This window comes from Eurosta solidaginis, chromosome X, assembly GCF_040869045.1.
Source record: "Eurosta solidaginis isolate ZX-2024a chromosome X, ASM4086904v1, whole genome shotgun sequence".
In the NCBI taxonomy this organism is placed as follows: Eukaryota; Metazoa; Arthropoda; class Insecta; order Diptera; family Tephritidae; genus Eurosta; species Eurosta solidaginis.
Genome location: NC_090324.1, coordinates 35496962 through 35510103, shown reverse-complemented (window position 1 = coordinate 35510103; position 13142 = coordinate 35496962). Strand labels below are relative to the sequence as shown.

General features: G+C 38.4%; 1 protein-coding gene across 2 annotated transcripts in view; it reads left to right on the top strand.

Annotated features, from left to right (window-relative positions):
- Nucleotides 1–13142, top strand: part of LOC137235471 (epidermal growth factor receptor kinase substrate 8-like) — a 741986-nt gene that overhangs the window by 406021 nt on the left and 322823 nt on the right. Inside the window, exon 5 of one of the 2 annotated variants that reach the window (XR_010947909.1) lies at nt 2967–12037. The exons of the other annotated variant lie outside the window; for it this stretch is intronic. The gene's annotated coding sequence lies outside the window, so the exon portion shown is untranslated. Of the gene's footprint in view, nt 1–2966; nt 12038–13142 lie in introns of those variants that run through there. 2 annotated transcript variants of the gene reach the window in all.

Here is a 13142-nt window from a genome sequence, read left to right as displayed (position 1 = left end):
CTATTTTAGAGAAGTGTCATAAACATTCCAATTTACTTGAATTTTTTTTCTTATAAAAGTTTAATTTAAGATTTTTAGCATTTTAGCCTTTTTTTCGAATAAGAAATTTTTAGTTTTCCTCCTACTTCTTTTTTCCATAAAAATTTTACTTCAAATTTTAACAAATTAGATCAATTTTTATTTTGAAGTTCAAAAGAAATTGTTCGTACATACTTTTGTTTTAGTTTAAATTTTATATTATTTATTTTATTTTATTTTTTTTTACAAGTCCTATTTAAAAAAAAAAATTCCTAAGCAAAAACTATGGTTTAGCGTCCGTAAAGGCCGCCCAATTTGTTTCTAATATTTTTGTATACTTATATTAATTGCCTCGAGTGTTATGCCTCCGATCTCGCCATGAAATGTTTCTGGTTTCGTTTTGTTGTTAACTTGTGCCAATCGAAAGGTGTCCTTCGATCCCGTTGTGTTACCACCAAATATTTTTCAACTTAGTTTGCCAAATCATTGCCGAAAAACGGCTTTCCTTGATAATATCTTAATTGATGCCATATAGTAGTACCTGATCCCGTTTTGTTACCACCAAATATTTTTCAACTTAGTTTGCCAAATCCTTGCCGAAAAACGGCTTTCCTTGATAATATCCAAGAGTTTAATTGTACTGCAACGGTGCAAATATTAGATCTTTGGGTGCTGCCATAATGACATTAAAGGCTGCTTTGTTTAAATGTCCTTTTTTCTCATTTTTCCTTTCTTTAAATAAAAACTTTTTACTTGTTTTACAAATGGTCAGAATCCTGTGCAGTCAGATCCTTTTTAGCAGTTGTGCCAATTTTTGATCTGAAATGGCAGAATTCTTCCTCCAGCAAGATCTAGCTAATTTTGCTTAATAGCAAATTTTTCAGCTAATCAAAGATCAGGCTGACAGGATCGCCATGAAATGTTTGAAGGCGAATCCTGCTTATTTTATATCCAGGATTTTCCTCCAGCAAGGTCCTCAGCAGTTTTGCTAATTCTTGACCAAGCTGGCAGGATCGCCATGAAATGTTTCATTTGGAATAAAAGATGTGAAAGGTTTGGTAGTCAAACATTAATTCCCTTTATTAAATAAATTCTTTCCCTTTTATAGTTATTTACTTAACCTATACATTCATAATTATCTTATTACTAATAAACTAAAAATATGTACATTGGTAATGGGGTATGCATACATGTAGGTTTGTATACATGCTTTGTATACATGTAGATTTGTATGCATGCTTGCATACATGTAGATTTGTATGCCTGCTTGCATACATGTAGATTTGTATGCCTGCTTGCAACGTCAGCAGATCAATGCGAGTAATTTGGTTAATGCTATGCATACATGTTGGTTTGTATGCATGCTTGCAAAGTCAGCATATCAATGTGAGTATTTGGTTAATTCTCATTATTGGTTGTATGTAAGTAATAAGCAGAATTTATTAGCTGTGAATTGACAAGGGTTTCATATTCGGCATTCCATTGATGTTAGCTAGCCGCTGGGTTAGTTCAATAATTTATGTTGTATTATATTGTAATATGATTATTACTAAAATGTATTTGGCATAGAAGTTCATGATGCGTAATGCCGCAAGTGTATTACATAGGTGGGTATGACGCATAATGCTACACCAGTTGACGCAGTTTACGAGTTCTGCGCTCACGATTGAGATATCTGGCGAACTGTGACAGCTTCCTATCATACGTGTGGGGGCGTCTCCGCTTATTGTGCAGAACGTCGTTTTTCTATTTGATCCGCCAACATCTCACCCCTACTGTCCGCCCGCAAATTTGAATGCCATAGATCGTGATGGGCATTGAAATCGCCTAAGATAATGGGATTGTTGCCAGTGAGTAGGTTCTGATATTAGGGCGGTATCCACTGGGGCAACAGGTGGCAGGAGGGATGTAGATGTTTATGATTTCTAGGTCTGCATCGCCTGACCGGACAGATAGGCCTTGACGTTCTAAGACATTGTCCCTGCGGTCGATGCCAGGATCAAATATATAATATTGCACAGAGTGGTGTATGATAAACGCGAGGCCGCCTCCATTTCCACTCTCGCGATTTTTTCTGTGGACATTATACCCAGAGCAGGTCTGCAACGCAGATCTTGCTGTGAGTTTAGCCTCTTGAATCGCAGCAATGCGGATGTTGTGCCGCTTCATGAAATCGACTGTCTCCGTAATCTTCCCAGTTAGTCCATTACAGTTTAACTGCAGAATTCTGAAGTGAATAGGGGGAGACGTCGCCACTCTGTGGGTAAGTGACGGGTGACTACGCCTGGGTTGAGAAAGACTACGATGCGATTGCTGTTGTGGCCCTGGGACTGGGCGTTCTTGGGTAAGCATTGGGGTACCCAGATGATTTGGGTTTGCGACCTGGCAACATGGCGCGATGAAACCCGTCGGAGGGTTGCCGTCGCGGAGACCAGAACATCTAGGAAAGTGGCACCGCCCAAGGCAGGAGCTGCATTGGGCGGATGTCGCAAACATATATATTCTATGCTGGCAAACGGTGCAAACGGAGGTAGGGACTAAGAGTCTGTTTCCCTGACCTACACGATTGCTGCCGGAAAAGAAAGGGGGGGGGGAGAAGACGGGGGCAGGGGCTGATGTTCAGCATTGCTACCGACTCTACTACGAAGATAGTAGTTATGAGTGGTAGCAGCTGTTTGAGTTGTTGGCACCGTGGGGCGCGAGCAGCAGCGGGTACTTGTTGTGGCTTTCTGAGCAGCGGTTCTGCTGGAAGGTAGTGGTGGGCGCTTAGGCGTAGACTACGGGAAGCCCTTGGGCGTGAGCAGCAAGGAGCCACAAAATATTTATAAAAGTTACGTGGACGTCGGGTTTTGGGATCAAGCTCAGAACAACCTGTCCCATGCAACCACCCCTTACACGACATACACTGAACAGAGTATGACCGTCCTAAAAAGATTCTTTTCCGGCAGATGCAGCAAAACCATTTCTCAGGACCGGGGTCAGGAGACGGACCCGGATTGGATTCGATACCTTCCCGGAGCAAGAGGATACGGAGCAGTCCTGCTGCAAGGAGCTGCTGGGAGGATTACAATTTGTGGAAGGGACGCAACATATTAAATGGGGTTACACTGAAATGACAGTCCTTGGTCGGGAAAAATCCCGAGTCGCTCCGATGCATAGAACCTACTGCCTTGGGAAACGAATACAGTTCTGTGCTAGTGTATTCTTATACATGGTCCTACCGCAGCCAAAAAACACCAACGACGAAAAAGAAAAAAATAAATAAATAAAAGAAATTTTTAAAAACAAACAAATTTAAAAAATAATTTTACATACGGTTCGACACGGATATAAAAAACTAAAAAAAGTGCTTAACATAAAAATTATTGAAAAAATTTAACAAAATACAAGTCAACAAATATCAAAAAAATTTTAGCAGAAACATACATATACAAATCACAAATTCAGAAGTGCTGAGTACAACAAAAAAATTATAAAAAATAAAATTTTTCATTAAAATATATAAATAAAAAACACAGCAGGGTGTTGAAAAAGGAAAGGTTTTTGGAAAAAAATTTGAGAAAAAGGAAAAATACATTTTAAAAAGAAAATAAAAGTTTGTTTGAAAAAAATATTTGCTTGAAAAACACAATTGAAAAAAAATGTTTAATGTGATTGGTAATTACGTTTTTTACAAAAAATAAATTCATCTTAGTGAAAATTTGAATTGAAAAATTCCCGAACCAAAAAAAAAAAAAAAACAAGGAAGAAAAGTTGAAAAAAGGGGAAAAGTTAAATAAAAGGAAATAGTTTTTTGAGGAAAATAAAAATTTGAGAAGAAGTAAAAATTCATTGGGAAACAAAATTAAAAATTAAAAAAAAAACACAATTGAGAAACAAAACTTATACATAAATTAAACCTCATCAAAACAACATCATCATTACAACAAAGACGAGGAAAACACTACATCAAGGAAAATACCAAACAACCCAAGTAACAAGTAACACACATAATACCAGTAAAAAGTGTCTGAGTAAGTACTCTTTGTTACCAAATATATACCCCCATATATATTCACTCCGTCTAAAGTACGAACCCGAAAAGCTAAAATTCCCCAATTGTATACCCTCCGATCAAAAGATCGGGACCCTGGTATAAAAACCACGCCATAAAGCCTAAACGGCAAAATATTTCATTTGGCCTACCCACTGACACCAAACGGGACAGTCGCTTCAAAACCCATATAATATTTTCAATAATAAATTTGTATTCCCGTACCAACGGAAAACCCACTGCCCAGTTCTATATATCCAAAAAGTTCGTTGCGCTAAATATCTACTTAATTATAAAAATATATACGTATATATGTAATATATGTATGTATAAACCCACTTAGATTGGTAATATTACCCGAGCTACATATTTTTCCAGCGCGAAATTCACCGCTGCCCAATTTACCCTTATATACATATATTACATGACATATATTTTATAATAAGCCCATAGCAACTAACTTTGCCAAATTTGTGCCACTTTTCTTACAGTTTATTTTACCGGTGCACCCACCGTTGCATACAAATCGACAAGTATATGCACCCATAACATCCACACGCACTTGTACATCTTTTTGCTCAAGCCAAAAACCCACCCTCAACAAAGTAAGTGCATGACCATATGTAACTACATAATAGAAGGAAGCAACCAAAGAAGATCATCGGTAACATACTGGCTTACATTTACTTTGTCAATAGATCAAGTGCATTGGCACGGCAAACAAAAGGTATTGTTGGTACACCACAGTTTACCGGAAAATATATTATACATATACATATATATACATACGTACATTCCAACATTACTTATAAACAGAAGCGCTGAGAGAAGCCCGTATTAATAACCAAGCGTACATTAGGCTGGTTTCAAAAAAAAATAAATAAAAAATTTGTTTGCCATTTTGACGAAATTTGTTCTACTTCCACAGCTTAATAAAAGCCCCCCTTTTAATAAACCAAATTAATTTATAATGCCAAAATCGACGAACGAAACCCAAAAATTTACCACTGCAGACCAATGCCTGCAGGAATTTATATATAACGGTAACCAATTAGAGGTTTACTGGTCAAGATGGTCACCCTCCCAAGCTACTGATTTATCAGAGTGTATGCTTAAGGTCAAATTAGAAGACTTAGATAATATATAGGCAAAGGTGTTAGAGTCCCATCGGGGAGTAAGTTTTTCCGACAATTACACAGATGTTAGCGGCTCGGTTGAGCAAAAATTCGCGAAGTGCATGGAAACTTGTCAAGCATGCAAATCAGAAATTTTAGAAGCCTTACAGCTTTTCAACACTCCTAGCACCAACCACAAAGAAAGAACCCGCCCACCCAATAAATGATTCAAACTCAAATGGTTTTTATGATTTTAATAATCGGGGATTGCCCATATTGCTTTTTTTTTTTTTAAATGTATGAAAACATTTATTTGAAGCAATTTTTTAATTTTACAATTTATTTAATAATTTGGGAAAAATTTAAACAACGTGACATCAGGACGGAAAAGGCGACAGCTGTTTCGATTATACCTTGTAAATCTCTTCAAAGCCTTTTCTCCCGGTGGTTTTTATTTGAAAGTACCAGCATGTGATACCGAAGTCTTTCATGGTGGATACGAAGACCTGTCATCCTTCAGAGATATGTTCACGGCAGTCTATAAAAACCGCGCTAAATTATCACCCGCTCAAAAAATATACCACTTGCGCCTGAAAACAAAAGGGCAGGCGGGTCTTTCTGTCAAACAATACCCACTGAGCGATGATAATTTCGAGCTTGCTTGGGAAGCGCTCAGAGCTAGGTATGAAAACAAATGGATACTCGTCGACAACCAGCTGAAGACGCTGTTCAATCTGCCCACGATATTCGCGGAAAACGGAGAAGAAATCCAAAAGATGCAGACCACGATCAAGAATTTCATGTCAACACTTAACACCCAAGGAATCCCGACAACGGACTGGGACCGAATCCTCGTTTACCTCTGCTCATCCAAGTTGCCAAGTGAAAACCTCTCACTATGGGAACAATCCCTCAGCTCCCGAAAAGAACTCCCACTTTGGGAAGATATGAATAGATTTTTGACCAGCAGATACGAGGTAGTAGAGAGTTTAAGTACCTATAGACCAAGCAAGGCGAAACTCCAATTTTCGAGTTTCACACCACGAATGGTGAATCAAAACTTGACCCAATCTAACAACAATAGAACCCATGCATATCACACGGCGTTCAATAAAACGGCTTCTTGTAGATTATGCAACCAATACCACTCAGTCAAGTCTTGCGTTAGGTTTAGAAATCCCAAGAATCACAACCAAACCCCACAACTCAAAATGCCCAAGCCGGCACCCCTCGGAGAACGGACGTCGATCAACCCTCAACATCAAAATCCGCCGCAAGAGCCACCTCCTCCCAATAGTCTCAGGACAAAAACCCGGTTTCTACACTGCTTTTGAGTAATCATGGAGCCACCTTACTACTAACAGCAGTAGTATCAGTATACTTTGGTGGCGAATTTCATAAAATTCGCGCCCTAATTGACCAAGGTCCACAAAAAACTTTTGTATCATCCCGTATACAAAAGCTTCTTGGTCTACCCACAAAAGAGTCTCTCCACCAGATATCTGGAATGGGCGGAACGGTTGTGAAAAATGCCAATAAAGTCTTCCAGATGACATTCTGTTCAGCAGACTTGACCCAAATGATAGACGCACAAGCAATTTTTTTGCCGAAACTAGCCAAGTTCTTGCCCACATTCAGCGTTCCAATCATCGATCTCGAAGAACTGTCCCGTTTACCAATAGACGATCCACAGTATTCGATACCATCGATGTGGTAATCGGCAGCGATATCACCCCGCAAATCCTCACCAAAGGTCTCCTACGGGATTTGAGTGGAACATTACTTGCCCAAAACACAATATTCGGATAGTTATTAAGCGGCCCTGTAGCTGAAAAGTGTCAACCTTCAGCACTCATGTTACGAAATGCACCGATGACCCCATCAATCAACTTTGGAGACAATTTTGAGAACAGGAAGAAGTTCACCAAACAAAACAACGATCTGCAGATGATGAATACTTCCAAGCACTCTACCGGAAAACCACCGTTCGTGAAGAAGATGGACGCTACTGAGTCAAGCTGCCGTTCAACACGGAATTTCCAGCAAATCTGGCCCGCGGGCATTCACGACCCGCAGCACAACAGCAGTATATTAGCATCGAACGAAACCTCGAAAGAAAACCCGAATTATTTATTTATTTGTTTATTTATTTATTCATATTATAGTCTAGGACAATCAGAACCTTGCAGACTATTTACATGTATCTTAACTAATAAATATTAAATATTCGAATTATTTCATTAAATAGCAGTTTAAACCTAAATTTATTTAATGAAAAATCAATATCTATAGAATACAGCAAGTTAAACTCCCTCATTGTCTAGAAATTGGAGAATTAGAAGCATAAGTCGTTGCAAATCTATCTAACCAGAAAAAATCGCGACATCGAAGGGTTCGCGATGGTACATTGAACCGTATACGTTCTAAAAGATAGGGCGAGTCAACCGTCCCATTGATGATATCATATAAAAGTGTCAATGATAGCATTGATCTTCTACTCACTAAAGATTTCGTGTTAATTAAAAGACATCTAGGACTGTATGTTGGAACAGGATCGTGAAAACGCAAAGACCAGAAGGCAAATCGCAAAACTATTTTTTGAATACGCTCAAGTCGCTCTATATGGCAGGGATGGTACGTCCTCCAAAAGAAAACATCACATTCTAGTTTAGACCGCACTAGTGTTGTAAATAAAAGTTTTAAAGTATAAGGATTACTAAAATCCATACTGAAACGGCGAATGAAGGCGAGTGTGGAATAAGACTTCGTAATGACATAATTAACCTGACTGTGAAACAGAAACGGCCTAAACACCCGCGCTGTTAATGAGGACAAAACGAAGTATCTGCTGTCATCGAGCAAAGAGTCAGCGCATACGCGCCTTGGCAACCACGCTACAGTTGGCAGCCATGATTTCGAAATAGTAAAAGACTTCGTTTATTTGGGAACCAGCATCAACACTAGCTACAGCATCAGCACTGAAATCCAGCGAAGAATCAATCTTGCCAATAACTGCTACTTTGGACTAGGTAGGCAATTGAAAAGTAAAGTTCTCTCTCGGCGAACGAAAATCATACTCTACAAGTCACTTATCGTACCCGTCCTCCTATATGGGCCAGGAGCATGGACCATGACAACAGCAGATGAAGCGGCTTTGGGAGTGTTCGAGAGAAAAGTTCTTCGAAAGATTTATGGACCTCTACGCTTTGGCGATGGCGAGTACCGAAGAAGATTTAATGATGAGCAGTACGAGCTATACGCAGACATCAACATAGTCCAGCGAATTAAAACGCAGCGGCTGCGCTGGCTAGGCCATGTTATGCGAAGGAAAATTATGCTCCGGCCAAGAAAGTGTTTCTATCGGTACCCGCCTATGGAAGCAGAGGTAGAGGGCGGCCCCCACTCCGTTGGAAGGACCAGGTGGAATATGATTTAAACTCCCTTGGTGTGACCAATTGGCGCCGGTTGGCGGAGCGAAGGAGCGACTGGCGCGCCTTGTTGGACGGCCATAACCGTTTAGACGGTTAAGCGCCAGTTAAGTAAGTAAGAAACAGAAACTTCACATCAGGGACTACACCAAGATCTGTTTTAGCAAAGGTAATACTAAAACGGCGGCCACCGTGGTGTGATGGTAGCGTGCTCCGCCTACCACACCGGATGCCCTGGGTTCAAACCCCGGGCAAAGCAACATCAAAAATTTTAGAATTAAGGTTTTTCAATTAGCAAGTGCTCCGGGTGTATTTCTGCCATGAAAAGCTCTCAGTGAAAACTCATCATGCCGTTCGGAGTCGGCATAAAATCATGTAGGTCCCGTCCGGCCAATTTGTAGGGAAAATCAAGAGGAGCACGACGCAAATTGGAAGAGAAGCTCTGCCTTAGATCTCTTCGGATGTTATCGCGCTTTACATTTATTTATTTTAATACTAAAATATTTACTTTTATTTAAAGCAGATGATTCTGTCTATACCAATCCATTACGTTATCAAGATCAGCTTGAAGCAAAGTGGACTCAGATTGAGTCGTGATTGATTTAAAAATGTTCAAGTCATCAGCATACAATAAGTATTCAGCATAACTGAGAAAAAGGCGTATGTCATTAATAAAAATAACAAATAATAAGAGTCCCAACACCTTCCCTTGGGGTACACCAGAGGTGGCAGTAAACAACCGTGAACAAATACCAACTACCACAACAACACAGCTACGATCTGCCAAGTAAGACCTCACCCAAGTATACTAGAATGGAAGCCCAAGCCAGCAAGTTTAGATATTAGTAATGATTGGTTGACTTTGTCAAAAGCCTTCGAAAACCCGGTATAGATAGTACCAACTTGTGCCCCCTATTAAATGAACAAATACAGAATTCAGAAGATACTGCTAGATTAGTTACAGTTGATCTGCCAGGCATGAAACCATGCTGATTAGGTGAAATCAAGGTCTTTACTGCGAAAAATATTTTATCCTCAACTACAATTTCAAACAATTTCGAGACAGTGGAAAATTTAGAAATAGCACGGTAGTTAGCAACATTGCTTTTATTACCACTTTTGAATATCGGGGTAATAGACGTTATTTTCCAATCGTTTAAGAAGTCTCCATTCCTGAGCGATTTATTGAAAATTAATAGGATTGCATACGCAACTGCTGCAATATTTTTAAACAAAAAAGAACAGAACCTATCTACATTCGTTTGCACTGCAGACTTGATCACCGAAAAGCCACAAATGACATTTTCAAGAGTCAGGGACAATTGACCAAAATTAATAGGGGTGTCATTTTCCGTATCTAGTTCTTCGGTGAGAATCGGCTCAGTCTCAAAATTCGCCCCGAAAAAATCAGCAAAGAGGTTGACAGCTTCGCCTAGGGAATGAGCAGATTTTCCATTATAAAAAACTTTAAATGGGATGCTTGCACACGACTTGTTAGCCTTAACATAACGCCAAAAAGATTTAAGGTTTAACTTAATATCCCTTTAAAATTTAGCAACATACTCTTTATGAAGTTTCTTACTCAAATTTTTAAACTTACTTGAATTAATAAATACTTATCCTTATGACGACGCATTTTCGATAAATTATACCTTTTAAAAATGTATTCCTTAAATTTTTAATTCTTTTCAACTTTCTTGTATACCAAGGTATCTTGTAACATTTCCTTTTCACTCGAGGAATTAAAGTGGAGCAAATTTCATTGACTTTAACTTTGAAAAGATCAAAGCATTCATTTATACTTTTCCCAGAAAATATAGTATCCCAATCATGCAAATTGAATATATCGCTAATGGCATTAAAGTTGCAATTTTTGAAACAGTAATTATCCGGGAGCAAATCTAAGTCGACATTTCTAAATTCGTAAAACTCCAGTTGCAGGACAAGAGGAACATGATGCAAACCGGGGCATGACAGATGGTCGAGACATTCTTCCAAAGAAAAACTCATATCTTCACTTAAAAAAATTAGATCTAATTTTTTAAACAGTTTATTTAAAATTGCATTAATTTGGGTAAGATTAACGCTTAATAAGTTGTCAACAACATAAGTTTCGGAAAAGCTAGTTGCATTGTTGGGGTACAAAGTTAAACTCTCGCCCATTGGCGCCCAGCTCACATCTCCTATATTGAAATCACCTAAAATACAAAAACTGCACTCTGATTTCCTAGAAACTAAGTCTATAAGGTTATCAGTATGTGCTTTATACAAACTGTCAATACTATCAGGCGGAATGTAAGATACACATATAAAGAGTGTCGACGACCCACTTACACATACACACAGTTGATCCAACCGCGTGTCCTCATTCTGCAGCGAAATAGATGATGAGTAATATTTATGCCGAACAGCAATTAAAGTACCACCTTCCCGGGACAGGCCAGTTTTTAACGTATCTCGATCATTTCTATACGTTGTACATTTTAGGATCAAAATATTCGTTGTCATAGAAATCTTTATTTAGCCAGGTTTCCACGAAAACGTAAACATCATTACCCAAAAGTGAACTAAATTCATATACTGCTTTAGACTTGGTTCTAAGCCTAGAAGCATTTTCATAATATATACTGAACGGCAAAGCGTTCGGTTTGACATTCAGAGATGTTGCTACACCACTTATTGAGTTGCACCGCCCCTTGGAAAAAATGGAAAGGCCGTAGAATTTCATTAATAAGCCAGATGTTCGCATCAATAACTTTAATGTATTAGGATTCCGATACGCCTAGTTTAAAAATTATTCGCCTTAATTCGGACAGATTGGTACCGCTTCTTACGAGCTTTGCGCATTTAAAATAAGTTTTATCAGTGCCAGTATGCTTTGTGGCCTAGCTTAAAATATCAACCTCGGTCACTTTGGGCAAGAACGATGAGACGTGCAGCCACTTCATACTCGAAGTTACACGCAGTTCCGAGTTGATATTTACGCCAAGAACTAGTGGTTTATTTAGATTCTTCATGGCACTCCTCCCTACCGGTAAAGGTTCAGGAACATTATCATTATTCTGCGTGTTTCTCACAGTATGATCATCCCGCAGTCCAATATTTGCAGTTGATTAATCTAATTAGGAAATTTATTAGATGTGCTTATTCCGCCGATTCAGTAAAGTAACCAGAAAATCAGCCAATCAGCGTTTTAAAATTTTTGTGTAAATGCTACAATCCATGGAAGCCACATATTTAATAATTATATGAAAGGGCATGTGCTTAAAGTTTCACGAATGTTATTTAATTAATTAATGAATGATATTCTCACTAGACTTACAAATGCCTTGATAACCTTATCAGCAAGTCACAACAAACTCGTGTTATTACTGCTTTAATAAATTAGTCTGTATCCAAACGAATCTCAGTGTAAACGATTTATGTTGGATGAAGCAATACCCGAGAACCAATTGCGCACAATAAAGGGCACACCAAATGATAGCAGTTCATGAAAAATATATGAAAACATAACATTGTACAAACAGGATACGCAAAAGGTGTGCAAGGCAGTCATGGTGAAAATGAAGCGATTGGATTTTCCCAAAATTGTTTACTCCCCCAAGGATGAAACATAAGCATTAGTACAACTAATGAAGTTCCAGCAAAACCGAACACACGTAATAAAAGAATAAGTTCTAAGTACAGACTATTGGGCTAAATGTAAATGGGGATATGTCGCAGGATCAATCTACTAATCACGATATAAGAGACAAGCAATAAAAAAAAACCAGAAGCGAAATCTGATTTGAGTTTTTGAGCGGCTTCCTGATGTCTGTTCAATAGCGGTCTTGCTGTGGTGTTGGCTCTTCAGCTGTTGCCAAGAAAGGAGAAGTAGAAAACCATTAAATAATAACAATAACAAAATCTTAACGTTTTCTTCGCGGCACACTTACCTCTGCGTTTCTTGGCATCCTTTTGACGACGCAGTTTTCTTAAAGTCGCCATCAATTATTCAGGATCACGATGTATACCAAACCAACAGCCATCACCAAAGTCACCAACGACACAGCATTCAATGATATATCCCAATAATATATTATACCACCAAGATTGTGATTGTTATCACAACAACCAACGATGAGTGTATATCGAGAACCCATTAATACAAAGGTCACAATAAATATCGCCATCACAGTTATACCCATACTTTGTAATGTATCAGACCACGTATCTAAATATTGTTCATAGAATACATAAAATACTGAATATGGAAAAACTTCAATATCGAGCGTTTGCTCGAGTGGTACACCTTGTGACATTAAACGTCCACGTAACATATGCGTTATGTTTGCAGGTATTTTACGTGCAGAACGTAATGATTCATAATAATCGGCTGATGATTTTAATATAGAATGGTATGCCATGAAATATGATGCACCAACTGTTGACAAATTTTTGCTCGTATTAGTTTTATATTCTACAGCATTACCATAGGCGACATGACCAGCTTTGGCGCAACTATCATCAGGAATATCATTTAAGAAGAATGAAATATATTTGCCAAAA